Source organism: Cervus elaphus, chromosome 12 (genome assembly GCF_910594005.1).
Source record: "Cervus elaphus chromosome 12, mCerEla1.1, whole genome shotgun sequence".
Lineage (NCBI taxonomy): Eukaryota > Metazoa > Chordata > Mammalia > Artiodactyla > Cervidae > Cervus > Cervus elaphus.
In genome coordinates, this window is record NC_057826.1 from 81645676 (window position 1) to 81663435 (window position 17760).

At 40.3% G+C, this 17760-nt stretch overlaps 1 protein-coding gene and 1 non-coding gene across 7 annotated transcripts in view; both read right to left on the bottom strand.

Moving 5' to 3' along the window:
* THSD4 (thrombospondin type 1 domain containing 4) overlaps window positions 1-17760 on the bottom strand; it is a 639243-nt gene that overhangs the window by 41430 nt on the left and 580053 nt on the right. The gene's annotated exons all lie outside the window — the stretch shown is intronic.
* Window positions 951-1076, bottom strand: LOC122706056. The gene has a single exon (XR_006344306.1). It is a non-coding gene; the product is annotated as a U6atac minor spliceosomal RNA (small nuclear RNA).

Genomic DNA, 17760 nt, shown 5'->3' on the forward strand with positions numbered 1-17760 from the left:
ACTTTTGGATAGCAGCTATCCTGACTGGCATGTAATGGTACCTCATTGTGGACTTGATTTGCATTCTCTGATAATGAATGATGTTGAGCATCTTTTCATGTGTTTGTTAGCCATCTGTATGTCTTCTTTGGAGAAATGTCTGTTTAGTTCTTTGGCCCATTTTTTGATTTAGTCATTTATTTTTCTGGAATTGAGTTGCAGGAGTTGCTTGTATATTTTTGAGATTAATCCTTTGTCTGTTGCTTCGTTTGCTATTATTTTCTCCCAATCTGAGGGCTGTCTTTTCACCTTGCTTATAGTTTCCTTTGTTGTGCAAAAACTTTTAAGTTTCATTAGGTCCCATTTGTTTATTTTTGCTTTTATTTCCAATATTCTGGGAGGTGGGTCATAGAGGATCCTGCTGTGATTTATGTCGGAGAGTGTTTTGCCTATGTTCTCCTCTAGGAGTTTTATAGTTACTGGTCTTACATTTGGATCTTTAATCCATTTTGAGTTTATTTTTGTGTATGGTGTTAGAAAGTGTTCTAGTTTTATTCTTTTACAAGTGGTTGACCAGTTTTCCCAGCACCACTTGTTAAAGAGGTTGTCTTTTTTCTATTGTATATTCTTGTCTCCTTTGTCGAAGATAAGGTGTCCATAGGTTCATGGATTTATCTCTGGGCTTTCTATTCTGTTCCATTGACCTATATTTCTGTCTTTGTGCCAGTACCATACTGTCTTGATGACTGTGGCTTTGTAGTATAGTCTGAAGTCAGGCAGGTTGATTCCTCCAGTTCCATTCTTCTTTCTCAAGATTACTTTGGCTATTCGAGGTTTTTTGTATTTCCATACAAGTTGTGAAATTATTTGTTCTAGTTCTGTGAAAAATACCATTGGTAGCTTGATAGGGATTGCATTGAATCTATAGATTGCTTTGGGTAGTACAGCCATTTTGACAATATTGATTCTTCCAAAAACAGTGGTTAGATGCCACAAAGTAGGTGGCAATGCCTTAACCGTATGCGTGTTGTCAGGCCTGAGAGCCTCTTCCATCCTTGTCAAGGGAAGTGCTAACCTTCTCTCCTTTCATACAACACGACAGATATCCTTCTGTAAGTATACAAAAGTGTTTTTTAATAAGGATATTCTCTGCAGATTGTTTTAAACTGAGAAAAACTAAAACCAACCTAAATATCAATTAATAGAGGATTAGTTAAGTAAATCGTCATCTTGGATAACCATGCAATGGAATATCACATGGCCCTAAAAACAATGAGGCAGGTCTGTGGGTATGAAATGAACTCTGTGATACATTTTAAAATGAAACAAAAATACAAAACAGTCCATTTGGTATGGTCTCATTTGTTATACACTTTAAAATAAAAATATACACATTTAAAAAAATGTAGGCACACACATAAAACATTTTAGGGCAAGACAGTCTAAAACAATTAACATTTGGGGAAAGGAATGGGGGTTTAGGTTGGGATGGGAGATAAGAAGGGAGACATTTATTTCCCACTTTATATCCTTTTACTACCATTTAAAATTTGTTTTACCACATGCATATATTATTTTCTTTAAAGCTTAAAAATTTCAAATTAATATAAAGGACATGGTACAAGCAGAAATAAAATATTTCCCCCCCTTTTTACAGCTTCTCCTTAAAATCCAATTTGGAGCATCAAAAGCTTAGCATTGAGGTAGGTTCTGGCTAAGATTTTATTGCTTTTAATGGCAGTATTATAGAAGAGGTTATTATCTGGAAACCAAAAAGCCCATTAAAGAACCATTTGAAGTATGGCAAAGACCCCCCTAGGAAATTAAACACTGGGACCCTGAATCTTTTTACCATCTACTACTGTTATCCTGGGGGGCTTCCTTCGTGACTCAGCAGTAAAGAATCCGCTCGCCAATTCAGGAGACCTGGGTTTGATCCTTGAGTAGGCAAGATCCCCTGGAGAAGGAAATGGCAACCCATTCCAGTATTCTTGCCTGGAAAATCCCATGGATAGAAGAGACTGGTGGGCTATAGTCTGTGGGGTCACAAAAGAGTTGGATACAACTTAGTGACTAAACAACTGTTATCCATGGATTCTCACAAAGGGTTTAGATGAATTTTTAACCATAGATTAGCAAAACACTTAAAAAAAAAACAACACCAGATTTTTTGCAAATATGGTCCTAATACCATATGCCCAGAGGTTAGCTTCTGAAACAGGTCCAAAACTAGCCCCCCATCTGGCCTGACATATTGAAAACAGCTGCATCTACAATATCTGTACTTGTAAGCAGCTCCAGGGCTATTAATGGTGTCCAGAACTAACTCACAAAAAGGTGCAGGTGACTCATGGCTTTTGCTAGTGCGTATGTTCACTGAGGTCAAGATTTGGCAAAGTCTGTCTGAAAGGCTCCCTCACAACTAAGTCAATAAGAGGAAATCTCCACTCTTGTTGGACATTTGGGTTTTATTCCAGTTTCTTTTTTTTTTCTTCTTTTTTTTCCCATTTATTTTTATTAGTTGGAGGCTAATTACTTCACAATATTGTAGTGGTTTTTGCCATACATTGACATGAATCAGCCATGGATTTACATGTATTCCCCATCCCTATTCCAGTTTAAATTGTCAATGCTGGGCATATAATTTTTGGCCTAAACTCTCTGCATCAACAATGCCCTTCTCCAAGGTTCATGTACAAATTGTTAATATATCCATGCCCTGCTTCTCATACACCTCATCCCACCATCTTAATGCCCACTGTTGATGACCCAAACACTGGCTCCATGATCAATTACAGCAATAGATCACTGTGATTCTCCTACTAACAAGTTCCTTGAAGCTTTTTAATATTTCACTAATTCTTAGAAGCCATTATGGAAGCAGCACAACAAACTCAGGGTTAAGAGATCATCACTGGCACTGCTGCTCTGATATAGCTGGAGGTCTGTAGTCCTGCCATTTCTGGTCTATGAGCTTCCATAGAAGCCCACATATGGGCGCCATCCCAAGTGAGTCTCAGAATATGTTACCCAAGCTAGATACCCTGAAAATGGAATACAATTACTCACTTCACAAGGACCACCTTGGAGGGGTCTGTCAATTGCATCTTTATTTTCACTAACCCCCAACTGAAACTTAGCATTCCTTCTATTATAAATATAGGCAACAGACCATAATAGTATTAGCAATACTGTGAGTTTATCACTGATAGAAGTCACTCATGTATTCATATGACATTATAGATGTTACAAATATTTTGAAATATTGTTTAAAAACTCATCACTATTCTGGAATTATAGTAATTATTGGAAAACCCTCCATGAGATTATGTATTTTAATGTCAAAAAAGCACATCACTATGTATATTACAAATTATTTTTCTAAAATATTTTTATAATTTTAATTAAGTATAATTGGTTTCCTTTTTTCCCCCTGTATCTTATTTTATAGATTTAAAAACAGTATTCTGAGCTAGTATCCATAGACTGCCAAGGGAGTCCAAGGCACAAAAAAGTGAAGAACCTTTGGTCTAATGATTTATGGTTTTCAAAACACAAACGAACTCACAAAATATGAATGCCAATCCTATAGGGCAAGCAGGACACAAACTGTCTTTATCATCCAAATGAGAAAATAGGTTCAGAGAGATTAAGTTCCTTGCTCACGGTCACAGACTATTAGGTTAAGTTCAGGATTTGAACTTTGATGCTCTAATTCCACATTCACTGCAATTATGGCAGTAATTCTCAGAGTGTGGTCCTTGGGCCAGCAGCATTAGCATCCCCTGGAAGCTGGGAGATGTGTTGGCTCAGGCTGGCTGAATGAGAAACATGGGTGGGGTCCGGCCCTCAGGCTTAGCAAGCTGTCCAGGCGGCCGTGGTGCGCTTAAAGCTGGAGAAGCACTGCAGTATACCTTCCCATCTCTTATTTTTCAGTCCTGATCAAAAGAGAAGATGTCTTCATCAAAGGAGGAATGGTTTCACATCTTATAGACCGGCTTTGCCTGGGCAACAGGGCTGACACTGAGAGAAGGATAGCTAAAGGGCCAGTCTGGGGCTTGAAACCTATGTTCATTCCACCCTACTACTGAAGCTCTTGTCACAATGCCCTCCTTCGGGCATTTAGGATTCTAGGAGCTGACTTTTCCCACGAATTTCAAGTTACCAGTAATCAACCCCAGAGGATGCCTATTATCAAGTGACTTTACACACAAAGCATAAACCATTAAAGGTTTGGATTGTGACTAACCCTTGGGGTGTGTATAAGACAGTCCAATTCAACTCAACAAAAAATTAAACCAAGACACTGAGGAAACCCATGAACTGTACTGTTAAATCCTCGCATATACAATTTTTCCCATTACTGACATGGGATATGTATTACAACAGAAGAGCAGTAGTTGCCAGGCAGATGATTAAGTTCTGGTGCAGTTGTCATTTCCTGAACACATGTGGAATTGGCCTGATTAAGTCATCTCAGTTGAGTTAATTGCACTGACTGCTCAATTTATAGCTGTATTAAATTTAAAAAAAATAGGATGTAACTTGCATATAGTAAAATATTTAAATTATAGCTTGATGACTTTTTTGTATTTGTATTGTGCCTGTGTTACTGCTACCTGGATAAAGATGCAGAACAACCCAGCTCCTGCAGAAGGATCCTTTCTGCCCCCTCAGAATCATTATCCCATGCTCACAAATCTTAGCAGTTGCCACTACTCTGCTTTCTAGAGTCATATTTTCCCTGGTTTTGAATTTCACATACATGGAATAATATCATACATCCTCTTTCACATTGAACATCTTTTACTTAACTTGATGTCCATGAGATTCATCCACTTTGTTGCGTTTATCAGGAGTTTCATTCTTTTTCACAGCAATTTATTATTGTATAAATATGCCACAATGTGCTTTACTATTATTGATTGACTTTTGGTGTATTTCCAGTTTTTGGCTCTTATGCATAAAGCTGCTGCAAACATTATGCTTTTGGTGGACGTAAGTCCTTATCTCTGTTGGGAATATACCCAGAAGTAGAATTGTTGGATTATAGGTATATGCATGTTTAGTTGCAATAGGCACTATCAAACATCTTCCCAAGATGGCTGGACTTAATGTTGTTGGGAGCCAGGGATCTCACTGTGGAAAGGAGACATATACATATGGAATGGGGGAAGGCAGCACAGAACCTTGTGGGGATGGATTTAAATTTGAGATAAAAGTGTAAAAAAGGGCTTATTTGTGTAGGTGTGGCTGATTCACTTTGCTGTACGGCAGAAGCTAACACAGTATTGTAAGGCAACTATACTCCAATAAAAATTAATTAAAAATTTATTTGTGATAAAAGCATGAATTAATGATTTTGAAATCATGTATATATAGGTGTGTGTGCATATGCACAAAAATATATATGCATGCATGTGTATTTTTATCACGTGTATGAATATACATTGTTGTTGTTGTTTAGTTGCTAAGTTGTGGCTGACTCTTTGAGACCCCATGGACTGTAGCCCACCAGGCTCCTCTGTCCATGGGATTTCCCAGGCAAGATTACTGGAGTGGGTTGCCATTTCCTTCTCCAGGGGATCTTTCCGACCCAGGGATTTGAACCTGTGTCTCCTGCCTTGACAGGTGGATTCCTTACCACTGAGCCTCCAGGGAAGCCTGCATGTATATACACACATGCGTATATTTCCTAGCTCTGTCTGCTAAGAGGGCTAAGAAGCAGAGACAACCCGCTAGCAATAAGCATACCTTGCAAACTTAATCTTGTTCTCTTATACCACTCTCCATGAAAAGGTGTCTTTTTTGGGAGAAATGACTAGTACCAGGGATAGGGCAGGGTAGGTACAAGATAAGCCTGGAAGTAAGGAAGTGTTCACAAAACTGGGGACCTGTTACAAGGATATAGGAGTCACTTTGAAGGGCCTCCTGCTAGCAACATCTGAGACTGTTTGAGCACCCAAATAAATATGGTAATGAATAATAAATTATTGAAAAAAAGGGAAATTCATGAGTTCATACCAATAATATATAGATAAACAAATATGCAGAGGAGAAGGGAGGGCTCATGCTGATGAGAGATTTCAAGGGCCAACTGGTAAATATGGAGAGAGTGATGGAGTTGGAAAATCATTTTGCAATTTGTTCATCATGGTAAATATTGGATCAGCCAAAAATCATCAATCCACACTGAACTTTGGGGGGAAATTCTGATATGGAGCAATACATTCCAGTGGTCTTGTCAGCCCCTCAGACTGCTTATCCATTGCAAGGGAGAAAGAGAAGGATAATTCTCCAGTGCAGAAACGGGGCAGCAGTCTACCAGGTGATCAAAACGAGCAGCACCAGCGAGAGAAGGTGGACACTGTGTGGGTCTCCTGATGTGGACCTTGCAAAGTACAAGCCACACCCAACCCACTGCTCAGCTGAGAGGGTATAACTTTCATCTACTCACGAGAAACAGCAGACAGCGAGGAATGTTTTATTTTTTTAAAGTGGAGGACTGATGCTCAAGCTGGAGCTCCAATATTTTGGCCACTTGATGCGAAGAACTGACTCACTGGAAAAGACCCTGGTGCTGGGAAAGATTGAAGGCAGGGGGAGAAGGGGACGACAGAGGATGAGATGGTTGGATGGCATCACCATCATGACTCAATGAACATGAGTTTGAGCAAATTCTAGGATAGGGAAGTGAAGGCCAGGGAAGCCTGGTGTGCTGCAGTTCACTGGGTCACAAAGAATTGGACTGGACTGAGTGACTGAATGACAACAACTGTATTTTTAATAAATGTCAGTATGACAAAAGACAAAGTCTGTGGAAACATTACAGATTAATTGAGGAGAGAGAGAAATGTCAACGAATTGTATTGCCTAACTTAGAGTGGCTCCTGAACCAGAGGAAGTGCTGTAACAACATTATGAGATCAACTGACAAAACTGGATATGGACATTAAATTAAATACTTGTAAGTTTAGGGACAGTGTAAATGTGTGAAGTTGCTGGCTATCCAGTGCTTACATAAGAGAGTGAGTACTTACTGAGTATTTACCCATTCTTAGTAAATAGCCAGGCTTCGCATATGGTGCTAGTGGTAAAGAACCCGCCTGCCAATGCAGGTAGATGTAAGAGACACAGGTCCAACACCTGGGTTGGGAAGATCCTCTGGAGGAGGACACAGCAACCTACTCCAGTAACCTTGCCTGGAGAATTCCATGGATAGAGGAGCCTGGTGGGCTACGACCCATAGGGTCGCAAAGAGTCGGACATGACTGAAGAGACTTAGCGTGAACACACAATAAATACTCACTGAAAGTGGGATGTTTTTGGATAAAAGGCCACGATGCACTTAACCTACCCTCAGATGGTTCAGAGGAAAAAAATAGAAGTGATTCTGCATAAGGAAATACAAGAGTTCTTTGTAGTATTTTAACTTCTGCAACATTTTTAAAAAATTAAACTTTTTATTTTGTATTGGCATGTAGCCAACTAACAATGTTGTGATAGTTTCAGGTAATCAGCAAAGGGACTCACCTCACATACATATATCCATTATCCCCCCCCTGCTATCCAGGCTGCCATATAATACTGAGCAACTTCTGCAATATTTTATGAATTCAAATTATTTCCACATAAAAACTTGAAAAAACCCCACAAGTTGACTTCTCCCCCAAATACTCATGCCTGGGTTACATCTCCCCAGTGATTTGGATTTAATTGGTTGGGGTATAGCCTGGGCAGTGAGAGATTTACAAGCTCCCAGTTGATGCTAATGTACAGCCAGGACTGGATTAGATAATGGAATTTCCAAAGCAGAAGTAAGTGCCACTGTTTTCTGCATCCTGAACCACAAGTGTTGCTCCCCAATTACTCTTGTAAAACTTCGAATTAATTTTAGGAGATAATGTCTACAAATACAAAATGTGATGTAGGAGAAACAGCATGTATAATCAAACCAGACGTTCAGACGAAGCCCCAATATTCTCTAATGGCCTTTGAACATCTTCTGATGGGTATAAATATGCTGCAGGGAGGCCATATGCACAGATTACATAAAACATTACTTGACAATATCGAGTTCTAATATTCATGAACATGGAACATTTCCTCATTTTGAGTTCTTTTTTGATTTTGTTCAGCAGAGTTTTGTAATTTTCCTCATATATCAATAGATCTTATACATATTTTGATAGATTAATCCCTGTTATGGTTTGAATATTTGTGTCCTCTCCCATCCAATTCATATATTCAAATCCTTACTGCTAAGGTGATGTACATTCAAAAAATGAAGATCACGGCACCAGTCCCATCACTTCATGGCAAATAGATGGAAAACAATGGAAACAGTGACAGACTTTATTTATTTATTTATTTATTTTTAACAGTGACAGACTTTATTTTCCTGGGCTCCAAAATCACTGCAGATGGTGACTGCAGCCATGAAATTAAAAGACACTTGCTCCTTAGAAGAAAAGCTATGACAAACCTAGTCAGTATACTAAAAAGCAGAGGCATTATTTTGCCCACAAAGGTCTGTCTAGTCAAAGCTATGGTTTTTACAGTAGTCATGTATGGATGTGAGAGTTGGACCATAAATAAGGCTGAGCACCAAAGGATTGATTCTTTTGAACTGTGGTGTTGGAGAAGACTCTTGAGAGTCCTTTGGACTGCAAGGAGATCAAACCAGTCAATTCTAAAGGAAATCAATCTTGAATATTCATCGGAAGGACAGATGCTGAAGCTAAAGCTCCAATACTTTGGCCACCTGATGTGAAGAGCTGACTCATTAGAAAAGACCCTGATGCTGGGGAAGACTGAAGGCAGGAGGAGAAGGGGATGACAGAGGATGAGATGGTTGGATGGTATCACCGACTTGATGGACATGAGTTTGATCAAGCTCTGGGAGATGGTGAAGGACAGGGAAGCCTGGCATGCTGCAGTTCATGGGGTTGAAAAGAGTTGGACACAAATGAGTGACTGAACAACAAGGTGATATATTGGTGGCTCAGTGGTAAAGAATCTGCCTGGCAATAAAGTAGATGTGAGTTTGATTCTTGGGTTGGGAAGATCCCCTGGAGAAGGGAATGGCAACCCACTCCAATATTCTTGCCTGGAGAATCCCATGGACAGAGGAGCCTGGTGGGCTACAGCTCAGGGATTGCAGAGTTAGACATGACTTGGCAACTGAGCACACAAAGGTGATATATTAGAAGGTGGGGAATTTGAGAGGAGACTAGGGGATGAGGGCAGAGTCCTCATAAAAGGGTGTGTGTACCCTTATGAAAGAGGCCCCAGAGATTGATTTCTTGTCCTGCAATGTGAGGACACAGTGAGAGATCTTCCTCCTGGAAGAGATCCTTCCCCAGAGCCTGACCATGCTGACTCCTTGATCTTGGACTTCCAGCCTCCAGAACTGTGAGAAGTAAATTTCCATTGATTATGAGCCAACATTCCTCCTACCCCGCCGAAAACATTCTGTCACTGTGATGCTCCTACAGGACTGCCAAAGACCAAAAGTGGTGCAAAAGAAGTTTTAGGATCAGAGTATGAAGAAGGTTCAGAGTGAAACTTTGATGCAACTTTGAAAGAAGTAACACCTATGCATAAGTATGTTTTTGGCTGGTTTCTATTATTAAGTTTATTTCCCTGATCTCTAGGTATATAAACCTGCTTTCCTTGCTAGAAGGTGAGTACTTTCAGGGAAGGTACTGTGACATATACTTGTTGGCTCCACTGCTTAGCTCTTGCTTGGCACTCAATAAATGCTTATTGAATAGAAGTAAATTATGAGCTGTTTTATTCTGATCTATCTTATTTTAACCTTGGAGTTCAGATAAGAAACTTGGAAACTCCATAAAGTCCTGCTTTTATCTAGATGTTCCTGTTTAAGAATTCCAACCAATCTTAAAAACTGTTCTCCATTTCTTCTGGCTAAAATGGTAAACACATGCAATGATGCCTAAAAATTCTGTTTGTTTTTTTTTTTTTAAACAAAGAAACAAAAAAGCAACATGTCTCTTTGGGTAGATCCAGGTCCAACCTGATAAAATGTCCAGATTACGGTTTCTGTTAAACAAATACACACACATATCACACAGTGATATTTTTTAGCTCAGATCTGCGATGAAAAGAATTGAACTTTGAGCTGAAAAGAATTGAACCTGTGTGATTTTCTACAATGATGTAACAGTTTGGACTGAAAATCAGAGCATCAGAGAAAGAAGGCTGGCTTTCTTTGGCACTGTACAATTACAGGTGGTGAGGGGTTTGAATAAAGGGAACTGCCAAGTCTGTTCTTATTTTAATTGCTAAATTATGGCTAAGTACACCTAATTCTCATTCTTTATAATAGTAACATTTGATGTATTTTGACTCCAAATTTCCTCTGAATGCTTACTAACTATAAAGAAAGTCTGTGTGTTTTTAAGCCCCAAATAATGTTGTATGAAATAGATCTCATCTATGGTTTAAGTGGGGCTTTCCAGGTGGCGCTAGTGGTAAAGAACCCACCTGCCAATGCAAGATACATAAGAGATGCAGGTTTGATCCCTGGGTTGGGAAGATCCCCTGGAAGAGGGCATGGCAACCCACTCCAGTATTCTTGCCTGGAGAATCCTACGGACAGAGGAGCCTGGTGGACTAGAGTCCAAGGGGTCACAAAGAGTTGGACATGTCTGAAGGACTTAGCATGCACGCATGGTATAAATGAGATGATAAACTGAGCAAAGAAGTACTGAGGGGCTGTAAAGGTAAGACACAGCCCACAGTCTTCAGAGCTTCGACACCTGCTAATATGATGCGTGTAGAGAGGCCAGTAAAATTTCCATGGGGTGCCGAGGGGCACAGAGGGGTTGGAGTCTGAGTAGGAACTTGCAAGATGAGAAGCAGTTTGCTAAGCAGAGGATGGGGGGCAGGATTCTTCGGGGGACAGAGGACACGGACAAAGGCAGAAGCCAGAAAAGCCCTGAGCATGGAAGGGTAGGGGACAGTCTGGTGCGGTCAGAAGTGTCATGGGGTCCTGGGGCTGGAGTAGAGGGGGGATGTCTGCAGAGTGAGAGGCCCTGGAGATGAGGTGGGAAGGGGCTGCTGAATAGGAAACCCCCAAGTTCATGACTGCCACAGTTCCTGGAGGGCCCACCATGCCTCATGGGCAGCCCTTAGCTCTGTTACTACAGCCATCTGGGGCCACCTCTCCTATCTAGGCTGAACTATCTACTTCCCACGAGCAGGCGGGACCTGTTTGCCCTTTAAAACAGGGGTCCCCAGCCTCCAAGATCAAATGCCTGATGATCTGAGGTGGAGCTGATGTAACAATAATAGAAACAAAGTGCACAATACCTGCAATGTGCCTGATCCCCAAACCACCTGCCTGCACCCTGGTCAATGGAAATATGGTCTTCTATGAAAACATTCCCTGGTGCCAAAAAGGTTAGGGACTGCTGCATTAGAAGGCATTCCAGTAGTCCAGTTTACGCTAATGAGTCTCATTATAGCTCAGTTCATTTAGAGATAAACTTGGTATCTTTCTCACTCTAAATGAGCTTGCTTTCCTAACCCCTCCTCCTCTTAAAAAAGAACTATTCTCCCATTACTCAGATCCAAGTTTTGGCAATCATCTTTGGTTTTTCCCTACCCTTCTCTCTCCCTTTCCCTTCCTGCCTACTCCCTTAGGCATTCAAGTCCTCTTTGTCTCACCTTTGGACCATGACAGAGGTCTGAACACGGATCTCCTGGCAAGCTACCCTAGGTTAATCTTCCGAAAATACCCACTTCCTCCTGTCCCTTCCCTGCCTCTGAATTTCCACGCCTAATGGATAAAGCCCTGATTGGTAATCAATGTCTTGTGTGATTTGACTCTGTCTTCAACCATCTCACACAGCCCCCTCGTCTTTAGTCAAGTATGGAAAATGTCTGTAATCTGTATCTGTGATTTTTTTCATAGGAGAGGAGCTCTGTCTTATTCTGTATGTTCCAAAAGAATACTCAGTAGATATTGTTGAATAAAGCCAGTGTCCCCCTCTCATCTTGAGGGCCCTATTCAGGAGCTGTTACCTCCTGCTTCTAACCTCTTAACCCTAGTGGCGTTAGTAGTTATGAACCCACTTGCAATGCAGGAGACATAATGAGACTTGGGTTCAATCCCTGGGTCGGGAAGATCCCCTGGAGAAGGGCCTGGCAACCCACTTCAGTATTCTTCCTGGAGGATCCCATGGACTGAAGAGCCTGGTGGGCTACAGTCCATAGGGTCACAAAGGGTCAGACAGGACTGAAGTGATGTAGCACATGCCCTGTTCTTCGAGGCTCAATCAATGGCTGTCTTGATTGTTTTACTATTCTTTTTTTTTTTTAAAGAGACAACATTTGTTTCATTTTTTCATAATCAAATGAGAAGGATTATTAACAGAAAACAGATTAAGCATAAAAGCCCAACATCATAAGAGATTTTCACTTAACACATGTCAGCAACAAAGTAACGCCATGTCTAAGCTCCCAAGATTTTTTTTAACCTCAAGAGCAGAAAGTTGAATCAGACTCTTCAGCTCAGGCCACTTCTGCTGTACAAGGCCCACCTCTCTTGTTTTATTTTCCTTTTCCCACAGGATTCTCTCTGACATTATTCCATGACTGTCCTAACCAGGATCTACACTAATGTGATACATGTGTGTGTGTATAATACATGTAAATGTTACTATTTTCAACAACCCCGTTTTTAAGATTCAAGCATAAGCTTGAATCCAATGAAAAGATGCAAGATCTTGTGGGAAACTCTAAACAACCAATCTAATATCATTTTCACCACTTTTTCCCTTTTTTTTCAGACACATGTGTTGATGCACAGTTAATTTACAATGTTGTTGGACTTCCCTGGTCGTCCAGTGGTTACGACTCTGTGCTTCCACTATAGGGGGCAAGGGTTTAATCCCTGGTTGGGGAAGTTTGTCATAGCACGTGATACGGACAAAAAAAAAGAAGAACTCAAAAACCAAACCATGCTGTGTTGCTTTCAAGTGTATAGCAAAGTGATTCAGTTTCATATATATGTGTGTGTGTCTATATATATACATAGACACACATTCTTTCCAGATTCTTCATTGGGGAGAGATAAATTAGGAGTTTTGGATTAACCCATACACACTATGTTTTTGCTGAGGGTTCCAAGATGATGGTGCTAATTCAATCCTTACTAGTGAATTGATAATGGCAGAAATTAAATTAAGAAACATAGGATGTACTTAAACGCTAATGTAATAGAAGAGTTTTATTGCAGAGATACAAATGAACCCAAACCCTTTTGTTTTCTGAGTATGAGAACACTGAGTAATAAATACACATCAATTTCAAGGTCCTCTGAGAGCAAACACAAGGAAAGAAATTTCTGTTTAATGACTTCAACTGTTGAGCTATGATTCTTGCTTGTGATACTTCTCTGAGACTGAACCATTTATGTCTTTGGAGTTAAGTGTTATAGAGCTAATGATGACAGCTTGTCCATCTACTCGGTTAATAGCTAGGCAACATTTTCCTGTGATGACAATTTAAAAAGATTTTTAGATGAAACCAAATATATATTAACTACAGAGCAAAATCACATTTGGAAAATAAAACACAAAATTTCAAAGAAATTCAGACTTGCAGTAGAACAACTTTGGGCTACCTTCTTAGTGTCAGGAAGGATTTCTTTCCTGATAGAAAGTACTCCAGTGTCCCATTCATTGCATTATTCATTTTTAATTGACTCTTTTTTATTTCTTCTAGGTCTTTATTAAACAGTTCTTGAATCTTTTCAATCTTTGTTTCCAGGCTATTTATCTGTAACTCCATTTTGTTTTCAAGATTTTGGATCATTTTTATTATCATTATTCTAAATTCTTTTTCAGGTAGATTCCCTATCTCCTCCTCTTTTGTTTGACTTGGTGGGCATTTTTCATGTTCCTTTACCTGTTGGGTATTTCTTTGCCTTTTCATCTTGTTTAGATTGCTGTATCTGGAGTGGGCTTTCTGTATTCTGGAGGTCTGTGGTTCCTTTTTATTGTGGAGGATTAACCCAGTGGGTGGGGTTAGACAATTGGCTTGTCAAGATTTCCTGGTTAGGGGAGCTTGCGTCAGTGTTCTGGTGCGTGGAACTTGATTTCTTCTCTTTGGAGAGCAATGGAGTGCCCAGTAATGAGTTTTGAGATGGGTCTATGTGTTAGGTGTGTCCTTGGGCAGCCTGTATGTTGATGTTCAGGGCTATGTTCCTGCGTTGCTGGAGAATTTGCGTGGTATGTCTTGCTCTAAAACTTATTGGCTCTTGGGTGGTGGTTGGTTTCAGTGTAGGTATGGAGGCTTTTGGACGGTCACTTATTACTTAAAGTTCCATGTAGTCAGGAGTTTTCTGGTGTTCTCAGGTTTTGGGCTTAAGTCTCCTGCCTCTGGATTTCAGTTTTATTCTTCCTGTAGTCTCAGGACTTCTCCAACTATACAGCCCTGTTGGTGGGAATGCAAACTAGTACAGCCGCTATGGAAAACAGTGTGGAGATTCCTTAAAAAACTGGAAATAGAACTGCCATATGACCCAGCAATCCCACTTCTGGGCATACACACTGAGGAAACCAGATCTGAAAGAGACACGTGCACCCCAATGTTCATCGCAGCACTGTTTATAATAGCCAGGACATGGAAGCAACCTAGATGCCCATCAGCAGATGAATGGATAAGGAAGCTGTGGTACATATACACCATGGAATATTACTCAGCCATTAAAAAGAATTCATTTGAACCAGTCCTAACGAGATGGATGAAGCTGGAGCCCATTATACAGAGTGAAGTAAGCCAGAAAGATAAAGAACATTACAGCATACTAACACATATATATGGAATTTAGAAAGGTGATAACGATAACCCTATATGCAAAACAGAAAAAGAGACACAGAAATACAGAACAGACTTTTGAACTTTGTGGGAGAATGTGAGGGTGGGATATTTCAAAAGAACAGCATGTATACTATCTATGGTGAAACAGATCACCAGCCCAGGTGGGATGCATGAGACAAGTGCTCGGGCCTGGTGCACTGGGAAGACCCAGAGGAATAGGGTGGAGAGGGAGGTGGGAGGGGGGATCGGGATTGGGAATACGTGTAAATCCATGGCTGATTCATATCAATGTATGACAAAACCCACTGGAAAAAAAAAAAAATAAAAAAAAAAAAAAAAAAAAAAAAAATAAAAAAAAAAAAAAAAATAAATAAATAAATAAATAAAATCACACACACAAAAAAAAGAACCTGCGTGCGGGGATTAGTTAAGTGAAAAAGTTTTAAGGATTTATAAAATCAGAAGATAAAAATATTGTGATGATTGTTATGTTTTGAAAATACAGACTAGGACTAACATGAGACTAGACACTTTAAAAAAAGCAAACTGTGCATTACAAATGAAATCCCCTAAGGCAACATTACTTTTCAAAACAGTTTTGAATCTTGGAATATTTTGAATTAATTGTTTTAATGCTGCATAATGTATAGATGGGGCAACCAAGAAACTTGGTATTAAAAAGTTATACAAAAAAAAAAAAAAAAAGAAAGTACTCCAGTACTAGTACTTTTCTTGGTACTGGAGGTTTAAAGGAAAGTCTAAGAAACACTGGTGAAGTGGATTTATCTCTAAATCATCTTGAGAGTTTGAAAATAGCATTTAAATTTCCTCTAACACACATTGATCTTCTGCTAGGCTCCTCTACCTTATAATCTCAGTTTACTTAAAAAGAACTTAAAAAATGGAAAATGTCAAACATCTAACATTAACAGTAAACAAAGCAGTATAATAAAGTCTCATGTATCTATCACCGAACTTTAGGAATTGTCAACATTTGGCCATTCTTCATTATAACTTTCTGACTGCTTCCTTGTCTTTCTTGCTCATCTCAGGGGAGATAAACTTGTTCTTTTCCTTGGAAGTATTCACTCATGTCAGATTTCAAGAATATAGCAGATTTATCTGTTTTTTTTACCTCTCTGATTTAATTCCCTCTCCAGCTTGGGTTAAGGAAATGTAAGGTGGTGCTCAGAATGGAATTAACCCCACTTGAGCTCTGTTCCTTTGCCAACAAAGGTCCGTCTGGTCAGGGCTATGGTTTTTCCAGGTATGGATGTGAGAGTTGGACTGCGAAGAAAGCTGAGCACTGAAAAATTGATGCTTTTGAACTGTGGTGTTGGAGAAGACTCTTGAGAGTCCCCTGGACTGCAAGGAGATCCAGCCAGTCCATCCTAAAGGAGATCAGCCCTGGGTGTTCATTGGAAGGACTGATGCTGAAGCTGAAACTCCAGTACTTTGGCCACCTCATGCGAAGAGTTGACTCATTGGAAAAGACCCTGATGCTGGGAGGGGCTGGGGGCAGGAGCAGAAGGGGACGACAGAGAATGAGATGGCTGGATGGCATCACTGACTTGATGGGCATGAGTTTGAATGAACTCTGGGAGTTGGTGATACACAGGGAGGCCTGGTGTGCTGTGCTTCATGGGGTGGCAAAGAGTCGGACACGACTTAGCGACTGAACTGAACTGAACTGAGCACTGTTCCTGCACTTGGGGTATTGAGCACCAAGTAATAATAGGGTCCAATTAGGGCAGCACAGAGCTAGAGCCAAGGTTCTCAAAGTGTGAGCCCTGAGCCAGCTGTAGCAGCACTTGAGAACTTGTTAGAAATGAAAACTCTCATCCCATCCCAGACCTCCTGAACTTGAATCCCTGTAAGTGGAACCCAGAAATGGGTGTGTTAACAAGCCCTGCCAGTGTTTCTATTGCACACTCAACTTTGAAGACCACCACTCTAAAGGTTATGGCAACTTGAAACATGGACAGCTGCAAGAATCAGGAATGTGACACCTAACCTGTGTTCTCTTGTGCGTGAGTGTGCACGCACATCCCCCCACCCCCACACAAAGACACTTGTATATAAGCATATTCTTATCTAAAATAGCCTAAAACTTATTTCTGGGCTTCCTTGGTGGCTCAGATGGTAAAGAATCTGCCTGCAATGCAAGAGACCCAGGTTTGATCCCTGGGTCAGGAAGATCCCCTGGAGAAGGGAATGGCTACCCACTCCAACATTCTTGCCTGGAGAATTCCATGGACAGAGAAACCTGGAGGGCTACAGTCCATGGGGTCGCAGAGTCAGACATGACTGAGGGACTATCACTATCAAAACATTTCTACCTGAAAAATGAATACAAGCTTGAGGAAGATATTAACAAACAAAATCTCTGGGTAAAACTTAAGCTTCTTTGTTGCAATATTTCATCTATAAGTCATAGGCAGTGGACATCACCGAAGCTTACCTATTTTAGGTATTGACCCACTCATGAAACTCCCTCCATGCCTGCTGCAGTAATGAAGACAGAGTGCTATAGGAAGAAGGATAAACACGTAGGTCCACTGAACAGAACAGTCTCAAAATAGAGCTGCATAATTATGGCCAATTGATTTTTGACCAAGTTGCAAAGGAATTCAATGGAGAAAAGGTAGTCTTTCAAACAAATTGCATATCTATCTACATTGAAAAAAAAAATGAACTTCAACCTATACTTCCCACTTTATACAAAAATTAAATCAAAATGGATCATAGGCTTCCATGTGAAATGTGCATGCATATGTGCCAAGTCATTTCAGTCATGTCCAACTCTTTGTGACCCTATGGACTGTAGCCCGCCAGGCTTCTCTGTCCATGGCATTCTCCAGGCAAAAATACTACTGGAGTGGGTTGCCATGCCCTCCTCCAGGAGATCGTCCTGACCCAGGGATCGAA